Source organism: Alligator mississippiensis, chromosome 7 (genome assembly GCF_030867095.1).
Source record: "Alligator mississippiensis isolate rAllMis1 chromosome 7, rAllMis1, whole genome shotgun sequence".
NCBI lineage: Eukaryota > Metazoa > Chordata > Crocodylia > Alligatoridae > Alligator > Alligator mississippiensis.
In genome coordinates, this window is record NC_081830.1 from 81,366,992 (window position 1) to 81,388,717 (window position 21,726).

Below are 21,726 nucleotides of genomic sequence, written 5' to 3' on the forward strand. Positions count from 1 at the left end.
GTGGGTCACTAGGAGATTGAGTTTTTGAGCCATCATGAAATTAAATAATTTTAGGAAGTTCTGATTAGGGTTATAGTGGTTTGAGTGAACAGTACAAGGATGGCTTAACTGGAGAATAGAAAAATAAAGGGCTTCTCTGTTTAAGGTTGTCAGTTCCTCAAATTATTCGGCATTTAGTACTTATAAATAGTAATTATTTGCTTTTTTTCCCCCTAGAGCTGAAAATTATCTTTCATATTCAAATATTTAAATATACAGGGTTATAGTTGGGGCACAAAAATTTGTAATGTCAGAACAGATTTTTGTACAAGGAATAATTTGAAAGTGGGGGATTAGTTTCCACCTTTTGAAACACAGTGCTTTCTGTAATCTTCAAACATTATTTAGGATAATGGAAGCCATCATCCTGGTTCTCAAATGTTAGCACTTCCATTAGAATTTGCTGCTACCTCTTATTTTTTATATTAAAATACAAGGCTTAAAAGGTATTATCTTACTAAAGGAGGGCAATTGTAGAGATGATTTGATTGAATAAAGGAAAAAGCTGTACAGGCCTTTTAAGATCAAGGATGTATTGATGGAAAGCTATCATTAGAGACAATTAATGTTCTCCAAGGGAAGAAATTGATTATGGACAGAGATGGACCCTAAGGAGCAGATATGTCTTAATGCTCCCGGGCCTTAAGGATTATACATTCCATTCACAGCATCTGTATTTTAACCCTTTCCCATCGTCTACTTCTAAAAACTCCGCATGGAGTTTATTAGAGGAAACTGCGTCTGTATGCGTGCGCATGCCTTCGCCCAACACGTGTTTGTTTCTTTAAGCAGATAACAGATTTTATCTACCAGCATTAAATGTCTAATTTCATACCTGCTTCAATATGCAATTTTAGATCATTTTGTGCTTTAGAAATATTAGTCAAAGGAAAAACAGGTGTAATCTCCCAGCCTCAACACTGCACTATTGTGATAGATGCACTGTAAGATTGAGGCTGATTATTGGGTAGTCGTCTATATTTTTAAGCATCCTTTGGATGGAAGTTTCTCAAAATTGAGCCTCAGTGTGAACTGGAGTTGGGAGTGTGTGTGAGAGCGCCCAGATTAAAAAAAAGAAAGTATATAATATGCACAACAAGGAAAAGGAATTATTAAATTGTTTTCACCCTGTGGATTAGCTAACTCTGAGAGGTTATTTTTTTTTATCATTCCATTCTTTTTCTTGGTGTTTGTCCTCCATGAAAATAAGGGTTTTCATAATATTGGATCGAATCTGGTTTAAGAATAGCTAAATGGTAAGTTTCTGGGACTGGGTATATACAGCATAATGTTTTCTTACTATTTCTGAAATACGGTTCCAGTGTGTAGAGTTCCATGGTGTCACGACGCTCCAAAAGGTCTCTAAATGTTCACATCTGTGTACAGTCCTTAGGTACACACATGACCCTGTAGTATGTGAATGTCTACATATACAGTCAAATAGACTCGATCTAAGTGCATAATACAGAAATATTTTATATATTGTAAGATCATTTACATTTTCTCCAAGCATGACTTTCCTCCAAGAAAAGGAAATTTAGTCCAGTGGTGAGTTTGAATTTTTTTTTTCACAAGAGTGAGCGTAGTACCAAGTTTTTCCCCTAGTCTCTCAAGCCTGTTCAGTATTAAAGTTGTACAGTTATTGCCAACCATTACATGCTACTTGCAAAAGAGAAGGGGGGAAAAAAAATCCTTGTTTTCTGTTCTGTACATTTGAATGTCTTTACATTTACAAAATGTGTAAAGCCATAATGTGAGGTGGTAGGACTTTGAATTGAATGTATTGCTATTTCCCAAATTTTAAACAAGATGCAATTATTTTTAATTTTCAGGGCGGGGTTCTAATTGATCTTTGGTGTAGCTGTAACTTATTTCAGTTGACCAAAGATAGCTTGTATAATGTTAATATACAGATATATTAAAATAGCCATGATGTATTTTGTTTCGACATGGTAGTCTTTAAATTTGTATGCATGTAGAGTGAGTTGATCTTGTGCTGTGTTAAGGAACATTAAATTATACTTTTTAAAATTAATAGTATTTAGAACATTTTCATATATTAAACAGATAAAAACAGTAGCAGTTTGCTAGCGCAAGCTTTAGTTAGACACAGATGAATAGGTGAATCATGTCTATATAACAATATATATAGGAATCGCTCCTTTGGAGGCCACATATAACACGCTTGGCAGGGCTAAGAAGATTAAAATGAGAGATGAAAATAAACAAAAAGAGAGCTTAGAAAAAGAAGTAAAGACACACAGGGGAAGGGTGATACCAAAGAGAGCTAATAGATTTTTTTTTTTAGCATATCATAATTTGGAACGTCTACATTTTTAAATGATAATCCAGAGATATGAATCTACTTTTTTTTCTAGTCCTTTGCATCATTAAGAAACTACCTAAATGGCAAGAGAGAAAGAGAGTAGAATTCACTGGGCAGAAGCAGCTTTCACCTGCATTATTTTTTTCAAGCTGTGAGCACTCTTTAATTACAAGGTTAAAAAAAAATAAAAACCCACACACACGTTTAAGATTGGTAACATATGTTGTTGTCAGCATGTATTTAGCACCTGCAGAAATGAACACGGAAAATGTGACAGCGCATAGGTAGAACACCCACTGCGTCGACTGTGAGCACTGTCAACAAATTTTACTTTGTTAATTTTTTCTTATTAAAAAAAAATCCAAGAAAAGAATTTAATAGGGCAGGTGTTCTGAGCATCACAGCAAGATGATCTAATAGAGGAGGAGGTAACAACCTTTTCTACTGAAAGCCAGGGTCCATGTTAGTGGGATTTTAAAACATTTTGTCTCTTTGCTCTTGCAAATTAAAATCCCAGGGCCTGATCCAACAAACATTTATACCCAAGTGTACAATGAGTAGTCCCACTGTGACCCCTTTGGTATTACTCCTCTTGTATTTCTTTCCTTCTCTCATAAAGCACTCTTTCTTTGTTCCTATTTTTTGCTTTAATCTTCTTATGCCATCCAAGCATATTATTGAGGTTATGCACTGTTGCATCCACTGTGGCTGGGGGTAAGAATGGTCAGGATTGGGCCCACAGTGATTGTTAAAACACTGTCATGCCTCCAGCAAGGCACAGCATCTTTAGGGACCATTTGAACTATTCTGCTGCTTGGATTAACCAGCAGGGGTTGCTGGATAACTTGTCACCCATCTTCCAGAGGAAGAAGTCTCATCTTCCTAAAGTCTGCTAGAAAGTGTCCTGTAGCCTCTTGCTTTGTACTGTGTTGTAAATGTTATATTTTGGACAATTCGGTTTATAACAGACCTGCTATATAAATGTAAATATATTTGAAAGCTTAGAAAGGAAAACATAGCTATGTTATAATTTTTAAGTAACAAAAAAATATATAGTATTTTGCAGGCTGCAAGTGGAGGCTTCATTTTTTTGGAAAAATTTCTTATTATTGACATGTTATTTGAAACAGTATCTTCTGTGGGATTCCTGTTGTTGTTTATGGTTAATTATGATTTATATTGCAGTAGTACTAAGAGGTTTTGACTACTTATAAAGTGCTGTGGGCTTGATTCAGAGCCTATTAACATTGTTGAGAGTCTTTCCAATACCTTCAGTGAGCTCTGCATCAAATTTCATGTGGATAAATAGAAAGAATTTCTAGTCGTTAATTAACTGTCTCTTTGCTCCAATCCATCTAAAATCTAAGCATAAGAAATGTATATTGATTTTTGGTTTGTTTGTTAATGGTCATATCTTAGTCTCTTTGAAACTGGGGGCAAAACTCAAAGATGTCAATGAGGCCAAGCTTTCGCCCTGAGCACACTTATTTATAAACTAAAGGCTGTATCGTGGTCCCCCTGAAGCCAACGGGAGTTTTGCTATCAGTTTCAGTGGGAATGGGATTTGGCCTGAAGTGAACTCTGTTTTCACCAGAGGCAGTAAAATGAAATTGTTGGCAATTGAAACACTCAATACAACAGGGCTTCTGTGTAAACTATGCAAGCTATGGGATTCTTGGAGCATGCCTGCTCTCCATCCGAACTGCAAAGTTTGGCCAGCCATGCTGGTCCTGCCTGGGCTGCTAACAAGGGCTGCTTTTGTTTCATGGACTTTTGTCTACAAGGAAGTAGACTATGGCTATCAAACTCAAGTGGCTGAATTGTCAGTAGATGATAAAGACATCTAATTATTATTAGTTTGGGCTCAGCAGTAGTCAGTGATTTCTAAGTAAAGACTGAAGTATAACTAAGCCACTTGAATATTACTTTAGATCACTTTCAGTAAGACCGGGACAGCTAGGGTAAGCATCTAAGGGTTTTAGACAGCTGAACCTATGGATCTTTCTCAGCTTTCTGTTATCCCCTGGCTCCCTCTTTCACCCCATGACCTATAGGCCATACAGCATTAACAGCACATAAGGCGTTTTATGAACAACACATGGGATTAAGTTTTTCTATGCTCAAAGAATCATTTGTGATCCCTGTCCAAAGGTGGTTATGATGTAAAGTAGGAAGAGAAAATAAAAGCAAACAAACAATAACCCCCCCTCCCCCCCCCACACACACCTCAGAAACAACGAAAAAGAAGAAAATCAGAGTTTTGAGTAGAAAACAAAAGGGCAGGATTCGAAGATCACAATGTTACATGACTTCCCGTGTGTGGGTGGACTGTGAAGGCATATCCGTTTGTCAGGACATTAATGCATGTCTTGATTGACTCTGCCTTTGCTGTAGTAGAAGTTCTGTCTAGGAAGGAGACAGAAGAAACAAGAAGAAACTTTCCTTCCTGTTTGGTCCTTTTTAGAGGCAACATGTCTCTGTTAGAATAGTACACTATGCTTAGAGCAGTGGAGCTAAGAGCCCTTCTATGTTTTCTGTTGGCTAATGCTCTTTGGAAACAGCAAAAAAGTTCTCTTTCCTCTTTCCTTTGCTTTAGAGAATGGGGAATACTTCCCTTGTGCAGTGATTCATACCCGGGCGGCTGTGAGATCCTTTGAAGGGTGCCAGGAAGTACGAGGAGATAAGGGGGGGTTGAGGATACAAGTAGATAAGGACCCAGGCTCTACATGCCTGTCCACTTCCCTGCCCTGCTGCCTGATCCTTCTGCAAGGAGGGAAACACTGTAATAAATGAGTTCATTTTTGAAATGGGGTGCCACTCAATTTGTAAAATTGCCTTGAGTGTAATGAGGGGTGCCTTGAGTCTAAAAAGATTGAGAATTACTGGACTAGTACATCTTTTTCGGCCGGAAAGGGAAAGCAAATACTTCAGGCTTTCACTTGAGAAATTTTGCTGCATGTAAACGTTTTTAGTCCAGTTGAGGGTCAGGCAAAAATTTGGGACAGTTTTTACATTGCTCAGACCAGCTCATCGTAAATTCTAAATCTATAATAATATTTCTAAAGCTGTTAACTGCTTTGCAGAATCACTTCCAACTGGGAGGATAAATAGGACTTTTTTTTTTTTTTTTTGCCAATGTGAACTGTAGTTAAAGATACAAATTTCCGGACAAAGACAGATTTTAACTTTGGGAGGTTCCAAGCTTTCACTAATATAGATTTGACGATTTACTTCTATTATTTAGATCTGACTGCAATCTAAGAGTGGGTACAGACATTACTTTTAATGCACTTTAAGTGCACAGAAAGTGTATCACAACTGTAACAGAACAGATGTTCATGGCATATAAAGTGCCTTAAAAATGGCAGATCCTTTTCTGAGTTAATCCTAGATGGATGTGTGTATTATTCTAAGGGTGTACTTGGTAGCTGTGTTGGTCTGAGATAAAGACATGCAAAAACTAGAACTCTTGGTTCCAAAATGATACCTTTTATTAGACCAACTGGAAAATGGCAAGAAAATTGTCCTTTTCTGCAAGCTTTCAGGATCAAAGTCCCTTCATCAGGCTCTGGGAAAAGTGTAGATGGTACAAGATGGTAAAAAGTCCCCATAGGTAGGAAATAAACTTCATTTTTGCACAGAGGGAGCTGAAGATGGAAGGCTGTCCCTCTGGGTCCATGAGAGTGTCTTTGTGAGCTGTGTTGAGTAGCTCTTTGATGTGTTGATCAAGTATACCTTTTATTAGACCACCTGGAAAATGACAAGAAAAAATTACCATCTTGTACCATCTACACTTTTCCCAGAGCCTGACGAAGTGACTTTGATCCCGAAAGCTTGCAGAAAAGAACAGTTTTCTTGCCATTTTCCAGTTGGTCTAATAAAAGGTATCATTTTGGAACCAAGAGTTCTAGTTTTTTGCATGTACTGTTCTAAAGCACTTTCTGTTACAGCGCTTTATTGACCTTCTGTGCCAGATCCCATCAAGGATTAACTTGGAGCACAATTGCTGCCATCCCAGGTGGCTTTGCACAGGGCTGCTCTAGCTTCTGGCTGAGCTCCCGGGTTCTGCCTGAGCACCAGGCTGGCCCTGCTGCTTCACCCATCACTGACCCAAGTCGGTGACAGCCTCTGATCCCAGCCCCTGCGCAGGTTGGTAGGGGTGGGGAGAAGGGGGTTTCTTTCCCTGCAGCCACCCCAGGGTCCATGTTCCCACCCAGACTTGGTGCTTTAAGTAAAGCGCAATAAGTAATGTGCTGCTGCAAGGGGCTTTTTGAATGTCTGTACTGTACTTGGCTTAAAAGGCTACAATGATCTGCCAGTAATAGCCAATTTCCACAAGTACTTCTTACGAAAGATAGTTTTAAGTTTACTTTTGAGATAATACAGGGTTAATTTCATACTAGTAAAAGTGACAGCTGAACCTGGACCAATTGCATTGCCATGTTTCATGGTGGGGTAACTGATACTCGGAGACCACCAGCTATTTAGGAAGTATGAAAAATGCAGCTAACCAACATGTAATAGTTATGCTCACATATTGCATATTTCAGATATTCTGAATATATACAGAGCAGGTTTTTGTCAGAGGCCAAAAAAGACCACATAGCAGAATTTGTATGATTGTGCATCATCGCATGAAGTTTTGTTTTTTGCTGTGTTAAGTAAAATTTAAAAAAGAAAAACGTTACTATAATAACGGTCTCCGATTGCAAATGTAGATTACTATACAAAAGGAAAAAAAGGTTATAATCCATTCTTATCATTCTGAATGGCTGCAAACAGTGGAGATTTTAATGCTGCAATACCGCGGAGCTTGTTTCTGAGGCACGTGAAGCCTTGCTACTTGAGAGAGGTCTTAAAAACAGCCCACTTTGCACCTCCAAGATGCCAAGGTTAGAAAGCACTTCACTGGGGTCCCAGAGGAGCTATCAATGTAACAAGACTCTGTTTGCAGTAATCTGTGGCAGTGTTGACAGAATGTTTCAAACCATCTGCTTGAGGGGCTGGTGTTAACTATATCAAATCCTAATATTTTAAGAATGCTGATCTCTGGGCCCAGGAGGCCTGGTAACAGGGAGTTCTCGCCAGGCCTGCATTAGCCTGCCTTCATCTTGTCACCAAATACACTAATGCCCCTTAGATAAAATGCTAAATATGTGTGAAATAAGATCAATAAAATTAAGAAATGGAGGAATAAGATGTAAGAATTTTTCCACCATATGTCAGTAGCTAAGATCTCTCTTGTATTAGTTATTTTAAAAACAATCATCATGGAAACATATATATATATATATATATATATATATATATATATATATTATAGCAATTTTATATATATATCTTTATCTCCTGCACAGACCTACAGGATGTTTCCCCTTGTTTAAAATTAAGGGGAAAATAAATTAAATGCACATATAGGTCATTAACCATTACAGTTCCCAGTCTTACTTTTGGGCGCTTAGAGTTGTGTACAGAAATCTGTAGTGCTGGGAAAATTACCTCATTTTTAGTGGATGTTCAGTAGGCAAAAGGGGGTGAAGTAAACTGAAAGTCCTAAAACATGTTTGTTAAATGTTTTTGTGTATGGCACTGAGTGTACAGGGAACAGAGCACTACGGCTTCACACTGAGTGTCTCGAGCCAGCTATTCCACGTGCTCTGCAAAACTGGTGGACTTCTTCTGAAAATATGTACTCATGTGAGTAACTTGATTACAAGAGGCAGAAGGCAGAGCAAGGTGGCACCTTATGGACTGACTCATTCAGGGTATGTAGCATGAGCTTTTGTAGGCTGCAGCCTACTTTGTCAGAAGCTAAGACTTGACCACAAAAGTCATGTTTTTGGGAATGGGAAAATTCTCATGCATTGTGTTTTGTGGAGTTCAGAGCTACATGCAGATCAGTAGGGACAAACCTTTTTGGCACATGATGCAAATTAGCCCCAGACCCTCTCCAAATACCACTCCAAACCCTTTACTTTGCCAGATCTGCTGCTCTGCTTTCTGCTCCCTACTATGTGTTCCCTGCCTGATCTCCTGCTCTGTTTTCTGTCCCCTTCATGATCTGGCATGTGCCAGAGGCTGTCTGTGCTACATGTGGCACTCAGGTTGGCCACTCCAGATATAGATCATTTCAGAAACCACAATGAAAAGCAATTAACATTATGATTGAATCAGAGGCAAATATCTGCCTCCTTAATTAGTCAGTATTATGCCATAATCATGACTGTAGCCTCGAACACTAAGAAGCACTTAAGCTTTCTCTGAGTTAACCTTTGGAATTTACTGGACTTATATCCCTGTTAAAAAATTCTGTAAAATGGCTTAAAAATCTGAAATGGATATCATGTTCTATCAAGTCCTATAAGATTTTTAGAATGCTTTTAGCTTCATTTCTGTTAAATCCTTTTAAGACTTTTCTTTAAAATAAATAATGCGGAGATAATTTACATAACCAGAACATCATTACCTAAACTAGAATTTAGCCTGTACAGATGGGAATTTGGCTGCATCAATTTGACTGTCTTTAAAGACTGCGAGGTAGTTGTTTAATCTGGAAGACAGGATTAGGCTTCCTAATACTGTGCCTTATATGCTGATACAGCATAGAGTCAGAGGAATGAATGTCATATATTGAACTATGAGCACTGCTTCCTAAGTTTTCATGGGTAGGCTCCTGTCAAAGTATAAAACTCATCCAACTTTAGCTTTTGAGATCCGATGATAGTAGACAAGATTACATGTCTTTAGTTGAAGTTTACATAAGGATTTTGCAATGCAAAGTGCACAACTTCTATACAGACCACAGCACCTATTGTGGGGCACTTGTCATTAACGTTATTTCCGTGGCTACTAATGAAAGAAAAATGTGTCTAAAATTGTCAACTCCTTTTACTATAACAAATGGGCAACAGGTAATAAATTAACATTGTACAAATAAAGCATTGAGAATCACTATACATGTTATATTGTTCTTCTGTGGAGGATACACCATGAGCCAGTGTTGCACGGTCCTTGAGAGCTAGTATTCTGAGTCCATGAAAGGGAAACAGGAGAAGCAGCTGTTCCTGGACTCCTCCACTCTGGACACCTCTGCTCCATTTTTAGGGCTTGTTCCTATATAAAGAACAAAGAGCGAATGGATAAGGCAGAAAGCTGCTCCCCTTCTTCACAGCGGCTTCCAGCAGAACTCGGCTCCATGACCCCAGCTGCTGCAGGGCTTATCCACAAACTGGATAAAAAAAACAGTAGTTACAGTTTATTATACTCCTAAGGGTGGATCTCAGGAAACCCACCCACAGCATTCGATGCACCTTATTATGAACAGTCTTCCCTACACTATCAACACATACATTACCCAAATGTAACACTCAATCCTACAATAACTTCTATTACTGACCTGCAAAGAACAAAGAGTGAACAGCTTCCTCCTGTGGTTTCCCCCTGGCAGAATGCTCCTCCCCTTGTCATAGTACTAGAAGCTGGTTGTTATATTTTATTTCCTATGCTGGACGTGTGCGATATACCCAACCTGGCTGCCGGCTATCACTCTTCCCCACTGAACATGTTCAAGAGGGTTTCAGTGACCTTCCTAAGATGGATGCAGTATCTGCCCATCACTCCATGGGGCATGCTCAGGTTGCATTTTGAAAGGTTCCCTCTGACAGTGAAAGACAGGTAGGGGGTACCTATAAGTCCAAACATGAATAAAACCCAAAGGAATAATGGTAACTTCCGAATAGATTTTCAAGTTTCTGAATTCCTACGTCTTCAGTGGGCATTGTGATACAAGCTCTTCTCTCACACAGACTCTCAAAAATCATTTTTAAGCATCTTTGAATACTGTGGTATAACCCAGGGCATGCACTAGTCCACAAAGAATCTAAGTAGGAGATACTGCTAAGAAGTTAAGGATGAGAATTCGGACATGCACAACTCCATCCTGAGTGCTTCCATATTCCTTTTTGATTCAGAATTGAATCAAAATCAGAATTTTTGATTGATAAGACCTACTGGTTTTGGACTCATGATTTATCATCAAACAAAAAGACCTGTCAAACAGCATTTCTGCTGCAGCTCCCTTTCATGTTCACTTTTGCTTAGAAATTGGAGGTGACTCTATAACTATATATTATTAATCCCAAAATGTACATGTGTGTGCAGTAGCACATTCAGTCACTTGCAAACACTCCCTGTCAACTATTTGTATTATGGCAGCAACTTTGAACACCAGTCATGGACCAAAACCCAATTGCAATAAAAGTTGTATAAACACAGAGTAAAAGAACCAGAAGATACCATCTGCTTTCACAAGCTTAATTTCTGGAGCCCATCCAAAGTAGTAGTTGGAAAGGCAGACAGTATTTTTCAGATATCTCTGAGTTTTGCCAGGGGAAAAATATAGAGGTCTAAGTAAGGGTCGTGTTTAAGGTAGCATATATGGACAAAAATAATGTGCAGTAGTGGCTTTAGACTATTTTCAGGTGAGAGGCATCCTTCCTCTACTATATCCTGCCTATTCTGCAATATCAGTGAAAGGCCACAGACAGAGGAAAGACTCTTGGTGGGAACTGGATGATTGGCAAAGGGCAAACATAGTGGCCATATTTAAGAAAAGGAAAAAGGAGGATCCAGGGAACTACAGACTAGTCAGCCTCACCTCCAGTCCCTGGAAAAATCATGGAGTTGGTCCTCAAGGAATCCTTTTGTAAGCACTTGGAGGAGAAAAGGGTGATTAGGAACATCATGGATTCACCAAGGGCAAGACATGCCTGACCAACCTGATTGTCTTCTATGATGAGGTGACTGGCTCTGTGGATGTGAGGAGACTGGTGGACATGGTATACCTTGATTTTAGCAAGGCTTTTGATATGGTCTCCCACAACATTCTTGCAGGCAAGCTAAGGAAGTATGGGCTGGATGAATGGACGGTAAGGTCGACAGATAATCGGCTGGAGCACTGGGCTTAGAGAGTAGTAATTAATGGCTTGATGTCTAGTTGGCAGGTGGTAGCAAGTGGTGTCCCCCAGGGGTCAGTCCTGGGGCTGGTTTTGTTCAATGTCTTCATCAACAACCTGGAAGATGGCATAGAGTGCACCCTCTGCAGATGACACCAAGCTGGGGGGAGTAGTAGATACACTACTGAATCCTAGCCCTACCCTCCAGTAGTAGATACACTGGAGGGTAGGGCTAGAATTCAGAGAGACCTAGACAAATTGGAGGATTGGGTCAAAAGGAATCTCATGAGGTTCAATGCGGATATGTGCAAAGTCCTACACTTAGGATGGAACAATCCCATGGATCAATACAACTTTCAGGCTGACTAGCTGGGCAGCAGCTCTTCAGAAAAGGACCTGGGGGTCATGGTAGACAATAAGTTGAATATGAGTCAGCAGTGTGCCCTTGTTGCCAAGAAGGCTAATGGTGTACCGGAGTACTGTGTCCAGTTTTGAACCTCCCACTACAAAAAGGATGTGGATAAAATGTTGAGAGTCCAGTGGAGGGCAACAAAAACAGTGAGGGGACTGAGGGACATGACTTATGAAGAAAGACTGGGGGAACTGGGCTTATTTAGTCTAGAGAAGAGGAGACTAAGAGAAGACTTAATAGCAGTCTTCAACTACCTGAAGGGTGGTTCAAAAGAGGATGGAGCTAAGCTATTCTCAATGGTGACAGATGACAGAACAAGTAGCAATAGTCTCCAGTTGCAGCAAGGGAAGTTTAGGTTAAATATTAGGAAGAATTTTCTCACTTGGATGGTAGTAAAACACTGGAACAGGTTACCTAGAGAGGTAGTGGAAGCTCCATCCTTGGGGGGTTTCAAAACCAAGCTAGACAGAATCTTGGCTGGGATGATCTAGTTGGGGCTGGTCATGCTTTGAGCAGGGGGTGGGGACTAGATGACCTCCCGCGGTCCCTTCCAACCATAACTTTCTATGATTCTATGAATATACATCATATCATGGAGTAGGAGTCGGTTCTTTTGTTGGCATAAATCAGTAAAACTCCATTGGTTTCAATGGTGCTTTGCTGATTTTTGTTAATGAGGGAGCTTCTATGATGATTCTTGCTTCTGACTTCTGGTAACTGGAGAGGCATGGCAGGGAATGGATCACTCTACACATGCCTTGTGTTTTCCTTTAAAGCAGTGGGGGCCAACTTTTTTGGCAGGTGTGCCATAAATTCACCCCGCAACTGCTCCTAGTGCCAGTCTGATCCCTTTCCCTGTCCAGTCTATGCTTTATTTTCTACTTCCTGTTCTATCTGCCACCGGGCACTAGAGCTGTGCAAAGCTTTGGTCCCTGATTTGATTTGGCAAAGATTTGGCCCAATTTAGTGGCTGAATCTCTGAATCCGAATCAAATCAGAGGACCCTTTAATCTCTCCAAATCGATTTGGAGAGATTAAGAAAGATTTGGCAATTTGGACATAGACACAGCTTTAAATGTTTTTTCTACGTACCAGTAGGTACCAGACGGCTTGTGAATGCTGTGATGCTGGAGTGCATGGAGTGTCCTACAGAAGTACAGGGGGGTCCCCAAAGTGCTCGGCAGCAGACCCTGAAATGGACCAGAAGCATGTCCACTCCATTTCCGGGTCTGCCAGGGAGCACGCAGGGGACCCCCCGCGCCCTCCCGCCTTGGCGATTGGTGTCTCCTGGGTCTGAAGGGGCACCCGAGGTACCCCCGCGGCTGATTGCCGAATCTGAATCTAATAGGGCCCGTTTCACACAGCCCTACTGTGCACCTGCCTCCTCCCTGATCTGCTGTGCGCAATGCACACAATCTGTCCATAGCACTTGTGGCATGCTTGTTGCAGATTAACCACTCCTGCTATAAAATATATGTGGCTAGATTGGCCTTTATTAGTCCGACCTAGTATGGCAGTTTTTATGCTCTTTATTGAAGGAAAGAAAAAGGAGTAAAGAATGTGTGGACTGTGGATTGAACTGAATTTCCTGATCACTGTCATACACAAGGTGGTGTACCAGCATGTAGTAATGTGCCTGACAGAGTAAGCCATGTTATCTTGGGGGAAAAACAAGTTATATGCTTACCTAAACAATAGTTTAAAAGATTATACAAAGTAAAATGTTTTATTTCTTTACTGGGGGCGGTGCTTGAGGGCTGTTACCAACACCTTTAGTGCATCTCATGTCTTGCAGTTGTTGCGTTGAGTCCCTTGTAGTTCATTTTTGGCCACTGCTTCAGTGACCTCACTTATTGTACTTCATCTCTTATGGCTGCTTCATTGAGTTCCCTTAGTGTCTCTCTTCTCTTCTGGATGTATCTGTTAACCTCCCCTGCTGCTCTATCTGCTTCCTTGGCCCTGGAACGTATAGAGGAAGCGATTCCAACAGCTAAATGACACTTATAATGATTCATTTGTAATGATTCCAGTCTCTCCCCCATGTTATGGATGGATAGGCCTGTCAACTTCTCTGTCAAACTCGAGCTTTAGTTTTTCTGTTATAGTAGGCTGCTGGTGGCCTTCAAGAGATTTTTATGGGGCATCACCAGCATCTCATTTTTAATATATTTATCTTCACCATACCCCTCTGAGGTAAGGAAGTGCAATTAGCTCCCGTTTTATGAATGAGGAACTGAGGCATAAGAGATTTAAGTGATTTGTCCAGATTGCGGCAGAATAGGGGATTTAATATGAACTTTCTAGGTGAGATCATTAAGAAGCTATCAGAGTGCTATCTTCTTCTGTCCTTAATCAAGATTGCAAATCTTTTTTCTATTTGCTCCTAAATTATTGAACCATTGACCTTTTATGTTGAAAAATGCCGTGCCTTTGGTTTTCCCTCAGAGGAAATTTTATTTCCCCAAAGTTTGAGTAAACTTATTCAACTTTTTTTAACATTCTGGGAGAGACCATTTCCAATTACAAAAATATCCTATGACCTCTTATTTCCTTTCAGTCAAAACATCTGAGGTTTGAACAAATAATCCAGAGGTAATTTTGCATGAAAATAACCCTTATTTCAGGTATCAATGTGGCTTTATTCTAAATTAAATCGGTTTTGTGTTGACTGAGTTACTAATCTTTGAAAATCTTACACTAAGCATTTCTGATATATTGAAAAGCTAGCAAGAAAATGATCCTTGCAGAAGGATGCGAACTGCATAGCTGCCAAATGCTCAGTGGACACTCCTCAAATGCTGTGGGATTTTAAATCTAGCCAAAATCTGTCATTCACCAAAGTTGGGAGTTGTAAGAATTTCAGTTCTGATTTCAGATTTTTGATTGAGTGGCCTCACTATAAAGCCTTTGCACTGTAAGTATTTTTTTTTTTAAGTCAGATCTTAACTGCTCCTTGTATAAAAGTCAAATTATGCAGCCTCCTTTACAGGATAAACTACGATTCAGAAAGGAATGTTCCACATTGGAATCGTTTTTTCGTGTTTCTGAATTTTTTGATTTTTATGAGTCTTAAGTTGTGTGTCATCTATAATGATTTTTGCCAAAATATTCAGTGGCTTGTTTCAATGTTAACATACCTAATGTACTTTTATGAATTGTATATTTTAAAAACCCCCTCTAAAAACGTGTCTGATGCTTGTCTAACTTCTCTTCCAACTATATGGTTGGCCCAATAAAAGATACCATCAAAAAAGATCTTGTATCTCCTATATTTCCTGGATCATCATGACTACAACGATACTTTGTCCCTCTTTCATTATGTGTATGTGTTGATCACATACTACTTCTCAGGTATAATGATACATATATTTTTAACAGCCCAAAATGTCTATTCGTAGGAGAGCTATAATGTAAAAGAGAAAGCGTGGTCTCGTGGGACTGAAAAGGTCTCAGTCCAATCCTTGGTCTGCCATAGGCTTCCTGTGTGAACTTAAATCATAGTTCTTTATTTCTGTAAAAGGGAAATAATAATACTTTCCTATGTCTCAAGGGTATCATGAAGCACTGAGATAATGCATATTATGCGAATGGTAATTGCTAACATATAGCAGAAGCTGCAGCAGAATTTGAAATGGAAGTTTTCCTCACCTCCCTTACCAATCAGAAATAGTGTCCCTAAAGGTCTAGCCACTTTTTACGCCTCTCCACCAAAGAACCAATATTAAAGTAAGCCAAGAAAAGAGATATATGGGAGAGTCTATAACCAGTGCAAAAAGTAAGATGGGAGTTCAAAGACAGCTGAGCTTGCTAGAGACAGAGGAGTGGAGTGCTAAATAATGCAGGAGGGCCTTTGTAAAGGAAATACTTTAAGTAGCTCCTCCCTCTGCCAGACTTAGGATGTATGGTCACCAGACCTGACCCGAGCAGGGTGCAGGACCCGGGGCAAATCAGCTTTGATCCCATGTGCCCTGGACCCGAAGAAGCTGCCTCCACCATTGGCAGCAGTGGCATTGGTGGGGGGAGGTGGCGGGGGGGGGTTGTGAGCAGCTGGATGCAAAGCCAGCAGCGGTGGTGGCGCGGAGTTGCCACAGCCACTCCACCAGCTCTGCAGGACCCCCCACGATTGCCCCGATTTCCGCACCCCCCCCCCAGGGGCGGCTCTGATGGTCACCCTCTAATAAATAGGTGCAGTGCTGTGAGGTCCATGGACTTTAATGGAGTACATGAGTAGCATTCTGTCTGTAGGGAACACAGCAGCAGACTAGGGCATAATGTGTAGTTGTAGTTGTTCTTCTATTCTTGTTCAGCCCACAAGCTCAGATCCATATTTAAATTTTCTATGTGACTCTGAATTCAGCCAGCTTGGATCATTGATTTAATTAAAAAATAAAAATACAGTGAAAAAAGTTTTAAAATGATGAAATGGTTGAAACATAGTTTTAAAAAATGGAAGTGTTTTGCATTTTATTCATGACCATCAGTTCCACTTGTCAACACGAGGTAAATCGATTTGCACCAGTTGTGGACAGGTATTTAAAATGTTGTTATAGCAAAACTGGTGATGGGTTTTACAACTTTAAAGGGCCAGAGCTAAATGGATACAAGCTGGATGAATTCTGTCCACACAGATCAGTACTTGCAGTTCTCGTTGTATTCAGTGGCAGTTGCGCACATGCATCTTCAAGCAGAATTTGGCTTTTTTCATGTATAATGTTTTTTACAGGTACATTGTATCTTGCTGAAGCTGCTCATACTTAGGAAGTGAATGCCTCACCCAGCTCACATTAGGACTCCCTTAATGCATAATTAAATGTGCTGCTGTGTGGAGAGAGCTCATGGACTTCAGTGTCAAACAGTTCCAGGTTGCAAATACTTTATACCCAAACATGAGTCAGTAGAAAGTGTTCAAGAAGACAAAACAGCCCACACTCTCCACGAGCAGCCAAAGATATTAGTAACTCAATAATGACTCCAGAATCCCCATCACAACTGAGCGTACATGGGTTCTAGATGCCAGCAATGGGAGACTGTTTCACAAAGTTGGGAATCTGAATTTTTCTCGTCTCATTTTCAATAGAAAGTAGTGGGTGTTGTATTTGATAAGACGAAAGAATATATTTTGTTAAAACGCTCAGAAATATTTACGATAATTTAAAACATTTTCTAATTACTTAATGGCTTAGCAACAGGAATATGTAAATTGAATCAGCAATTGGATAACACAGTATATACATAAAAGTAATTCACACGCATGTTAGCGGGCCACTATTACTCCAGTAGCAGAGAGGTGAAATGGGACTTACCAGCACACATCATTTAGTAAATAGGCAATGCATATGTGACAGTATCATTGGGAATAGACACTCAAGATGTTATTTTCCCCTGGAAAGCTATAATTGTATTTTAGTTCAGGTTTGACCCATCAAAGTATGTTTTTCTAATATTTTCACTTGCTTTTATTAAAATTGGTGTTTCATTTCATTGACTGAGAGTGATTGTTGGAATTCTAAACACACTTGTCTTGATCGTATTACCACCCATTTAGGTTGCTTTCTTGGTTAATTCCAGCAAATGAGTTCACTGTATTTGCTAAAATAGTGAATTTTTATCACTTACTGCAGCTCTCTTACTAACAGTTAGCGTGCCATTTGCAACTGTGAGATTTGCACTGAAAACTCAAGTTGTTAAGAGTTACTCAACCAATCATGGAACAGAAATATGCTTTGTAACCAATCAAAATGGATCAGCTTTCAAATATTAAATGCACTGAACTATATGTGTAAATGTTTAGGAGTGAAAACTATTTATCAAAATGATTTGGTACATAAGGTTGAATATGAAATAAACTTTTAAGAAAACTGTAGGCTATTCACAGGTATCTTGCAAGCAGAAAGAGAAGTACAAGTCATCAGCACTGTAGCTGCTCATCTGGCTTTCTCTATTATTATGCAAATTTAAGTATTTTTAATTGTCTAATTAAAATACGTTTAATGGAAGTGTTATTCACTAAAGGCATACATTGGGAAAAAATCTTTTGTTACTTATAGCCTTATATTTTTTTACTTTGAAATACATTTTAGACTATCTAAAGGTTTTGTGGTTAAGATTCAAAGCAGAATGCAACGTGTGCATTGAAAGCATTTACAGAAACCTAAAGTTTAGGACTAAAGGGAAATGAAACTGATTCTTTAAATACCTGTCAAATTTAGGAAGAGGAGGTTTGCATTTTTTTTGTTAAATGCATTGATTTCTATTTAGATTCCGTTGATAGTACCATATTTTACAAAACTCTGCTTGGAGAGCGTAGTGGCAATCAAAATGTTTGAGAACCGACTAATCCCACAAAATGTTTGAGAGTGACCAATCCCACAAATCTTACTAAAAACTGGTAAGAGAAAATACGACAATTTATGACTTATAAAAATATATTCGTTGTTAAAAAAGGTATTCGGTAACTGCTGCGTGCGGTACCTTTTCATGTATGTAAACTCTTGTTAAAAGCTGATTTACCTGTAAGCTCTCTCTCTCTATGCATGCATCAATATTTTTTGCAGGATTTTTCAAAGGAACCATTTATTTGAATTAGTTGCACTGACGATTTTTCTGAAGCAGATTATTTATAGAGCCAACATGTTGACACACTATAAACCATTTAAAAAAAAGACTAATAAGGTTAATTGTCATATGAACCCTCCTCTGTAGTCTGCAATCTGTAGGCTTTGATTGTTTCTCTGGGGGAAACTCTGCCCAGATGGCATTTTCCTCAAGGCCCTGACCCACAAGAGGCCTGTGGAGATGGAGAACAAGGTGCATCTCCACAGACTAATTAATTTACTATTATAGCACCTGTTCCAGAATAGATAGGGCTGGAAAGGAAAACAGTCCCTGGGCACAGTGGTAGGCTCACTGGTAAATGGATTTGAGCTGATTATATTAAGCTGATGCTTTGATCATCTAAAGGCGTTAAAATGGAAATATGTTTTTGCTGGCTGTTGGCCTCCATGTGAGTGCAGTTTGTATTATAACTGAGCAGTAAGGGGAAAAAAAAGCTTTTTTGGACTCCAGCAAATAGCTTTTTAAAAGTGCATGAGACCTTTTTTTTTTTTTTTTTTTTTTTACCCCCTCGGTTTCAAATTCAGAAATATGAGCACACTGGACTATTTGCACTTGAAATATTTACGTAAATATTCCCATGTCTGTTCGTAGTCTATCGGATCACCAGTGAGACCCTCTAAAAATCCAAGGCATTTTATTGTACTCCCACCCTTGATTAAATCACGTTGTCAGGTTTTAATCAATTAAATTATATTTCTAGGAAATAGAAATAACCTCTTCAGTGGAATCTTGGCAGAATAGTGCAATTAAATACTGATCGTATAGTAACAGGCAATAGCAAATCCTTGTGTAAACACTGCCTGGTAGTAAGTGGATTTACAATGTGTTAATCTGCACTTACTTTCACTTTATTGCCATTTGGATTCCCAAAAGGATTAGAGGTAATTTTATTGGTCCTACAAGACTGTAATGTTATTTCCCTTTCCAAATTAATACAGATTTTTTTAATTTTTTTTTTTTTTAATTTTAACAAGGGTAGAGCTGCAGGGTATAATTAATTGACCCTTGCCATCGCAGGGTTAAAAGTGCATGTAATTAAGGTCCTGTTAAATAATGCTCTCTTTAAAAAAGCCGCAGAATAGGACATGCTAAAGCACAACTAAAGGGCATCTATGATACTGATGAATGTGGCTAGAGCTTTTTGTGTGAAGTCTAGAAATGCTTCCAAATGCAAAGATATTTTAAAAAAAAATGTACATATCAAAATATAATCTAATATTTCTGAAACCTGTAATGTAATAAGTACAACCTATCAAGGAGCATCCACATCCAAAGAATTTTAAGGAACATTTTTAATCTAGAAAGATTACGGCAAATATTACTGCAAAAAATGGACTAGAATGCTATGTTCTTTAAAAAGAACATAGCGCTCTAGTCCATTTTTTGCCGTAATATTTGTATGGTGCAACTTTATTTTTATGTGGCATCTTTCATAGTTCTGTTGTACAGCACCTTGTAGGCTGGGTAGTATAGCTGATAGATCATAGCAGAAAGAATTAAAGCAGAGATTAGCTAAAAACATATTTCCAGCTGAGATTTGGTATGCGAAGAAGAGCCAATGAAATGAAGTGATAGAGAAGGATGTTTAAGACCGCAGGAGCTTCAAAGGAGAAGGTTCATGCACCAACCATAGTGATGCTATACAGAAGGACAGAGAGACCTTTTTTAAAGGAGCAGAATGTGAATTTTTGGAAGCAAGTACTCCATGACATAAGTGATAAGCTGAGTAATTTGCAGTGATGGTACAGAGATGGATAAAATCACAGTTCTCTCTCTCCTTGGTGCTAAGGCGGTAGGGTATTATGTTTAATCCTGCATTGGACTATGGTAAAATATATTCCAAATAGCTTGTAAAAAAATAAATAAATAAATAAAAAAATTTGCTATATCATGGGAACCATTGAGCAGATCTTAAGAGGTTCAGAGCACCAGCACAGAGATTTCAGTGAAAGATTTGAGACCAGTTGGACTCCATCCCATTCCCATTCAAATACAATGCAAAACTGCATTTGAGTTCAGTCACAGCAGAATTAGACCTAGAATTTGTCACATGATGGAAAAAGCAATAGAGAATATTATTTTTAAAGTATTTTGGTTTTAAACTAGGGCAGTCCATTTTAAGCGAATTATGGTACGTTAAATATTTTTTTGAAAAACAAGAAGGAATTAATATAGTTTGAAATTGGTAAAGTCTGTTGGTCTGAGGCCAGGCTTAGAAATTTGGAACTCTGATATTTAATCCCAACACCAGTGTGTTTTTTGGTTGTGGACTAATTATTTGACGTTTGACTCTATAAGATGTTGAGTACTGTTATAGTAAGGATATATTTCATAATTGAGCCCTAGTGTCCAGTTTTGTGTCATTGAAGCCAATGAGAGCCAGGTGGTTATTGTCTGCATGGGAGTTTTGTCTCTACTGTGATGCATTTTGCTGCCAGCACTTGCATAAAAGCTAAGCACAATTAATGTTGTTCTCTCACATTATCCAGTTGCATAATTTGGATGTTCATCCTATCTGATCAAGAGTGACAATATTAGGGGTTTTCCTCTGCACGGTATGTTCCACTTTCCTTTTATTTGCATTAAATATTTGTAAGAATTAATCAGATTGTTTCAGATGACAATGATTATAATCATCTGTGAGTGGCTGGAAAACTCAGATGTTCACCTGAAGCTTTTTTTTGGTTTGGTTTTGTTTTAAAACCTGCTTAGGCTTTTGATTGTGGTCTTGAAGTTAATGATAGGTTTGTCCACTGAAGCTGTTTGGAACATTTTATCAGTGTGCACCCAAGTGGGTCTAACCAGTAGGCCTGTCTTCTGGAAGAGGTCTTTTCTTCCCTTCCCTCCCCCCCCATAACTCTTAATATAGCTCTGTGTATCTTGAGTAATGCCACAACAGTCTTGGAAGTAGAGGAAACCTTTGGCATTAACGTTCTTGCAATACCCCTTTATAGTTAGTCACCAATAGCTGAGGCTACCTTCTTTTGGTTTGGAAGAAATGCATGTATGAGAATCTGAGTTTTCTGAATGGTAAAGTCATTGTAAACACCATTTAAGACAGGAAATGGTTTGTCACCACTCCCCATCCCAGTCCTCATTTATAATGATTTTAGAGTTGGAGCTGAATCTCAAATCTCTGTTTTCCAGCTGTGTTTTTTATAAGGTTGTAAACATCTGCAGCATTGACGAACCAATGGGAAATTTAGAAGAGGTTGAGAGAATCAGCATGATCTAACGTATTTTAGATATTAGGAAAATAGGTAAAACACACAAAACACGGCATTTCTTTTTGTTTTGCCAGCTAAAAGTCATCTGGGTTTAGGACATTATAACGTGTTGCCATGTCATAGGGTCTTTGTTCCACTTTACACTGAAAGCCG

The 21,726-nt window shown here is 39.0% G+C and overlaps 1 long non-coding RNA gene across 1 annotated transcript in view; it reads left to right on the top strand.

Annotated features, from left to right (window-relative positions):
• The window catches only part of LOC109280868 (uncharacterized), a 453,680-nt gene that overhangs the window by 154,859 nt on the left and 277,095 nt on the right, over window positions 1–21,726 (top strand). The gene's annotated exons all lie outside the window — the stretch shown is intronic.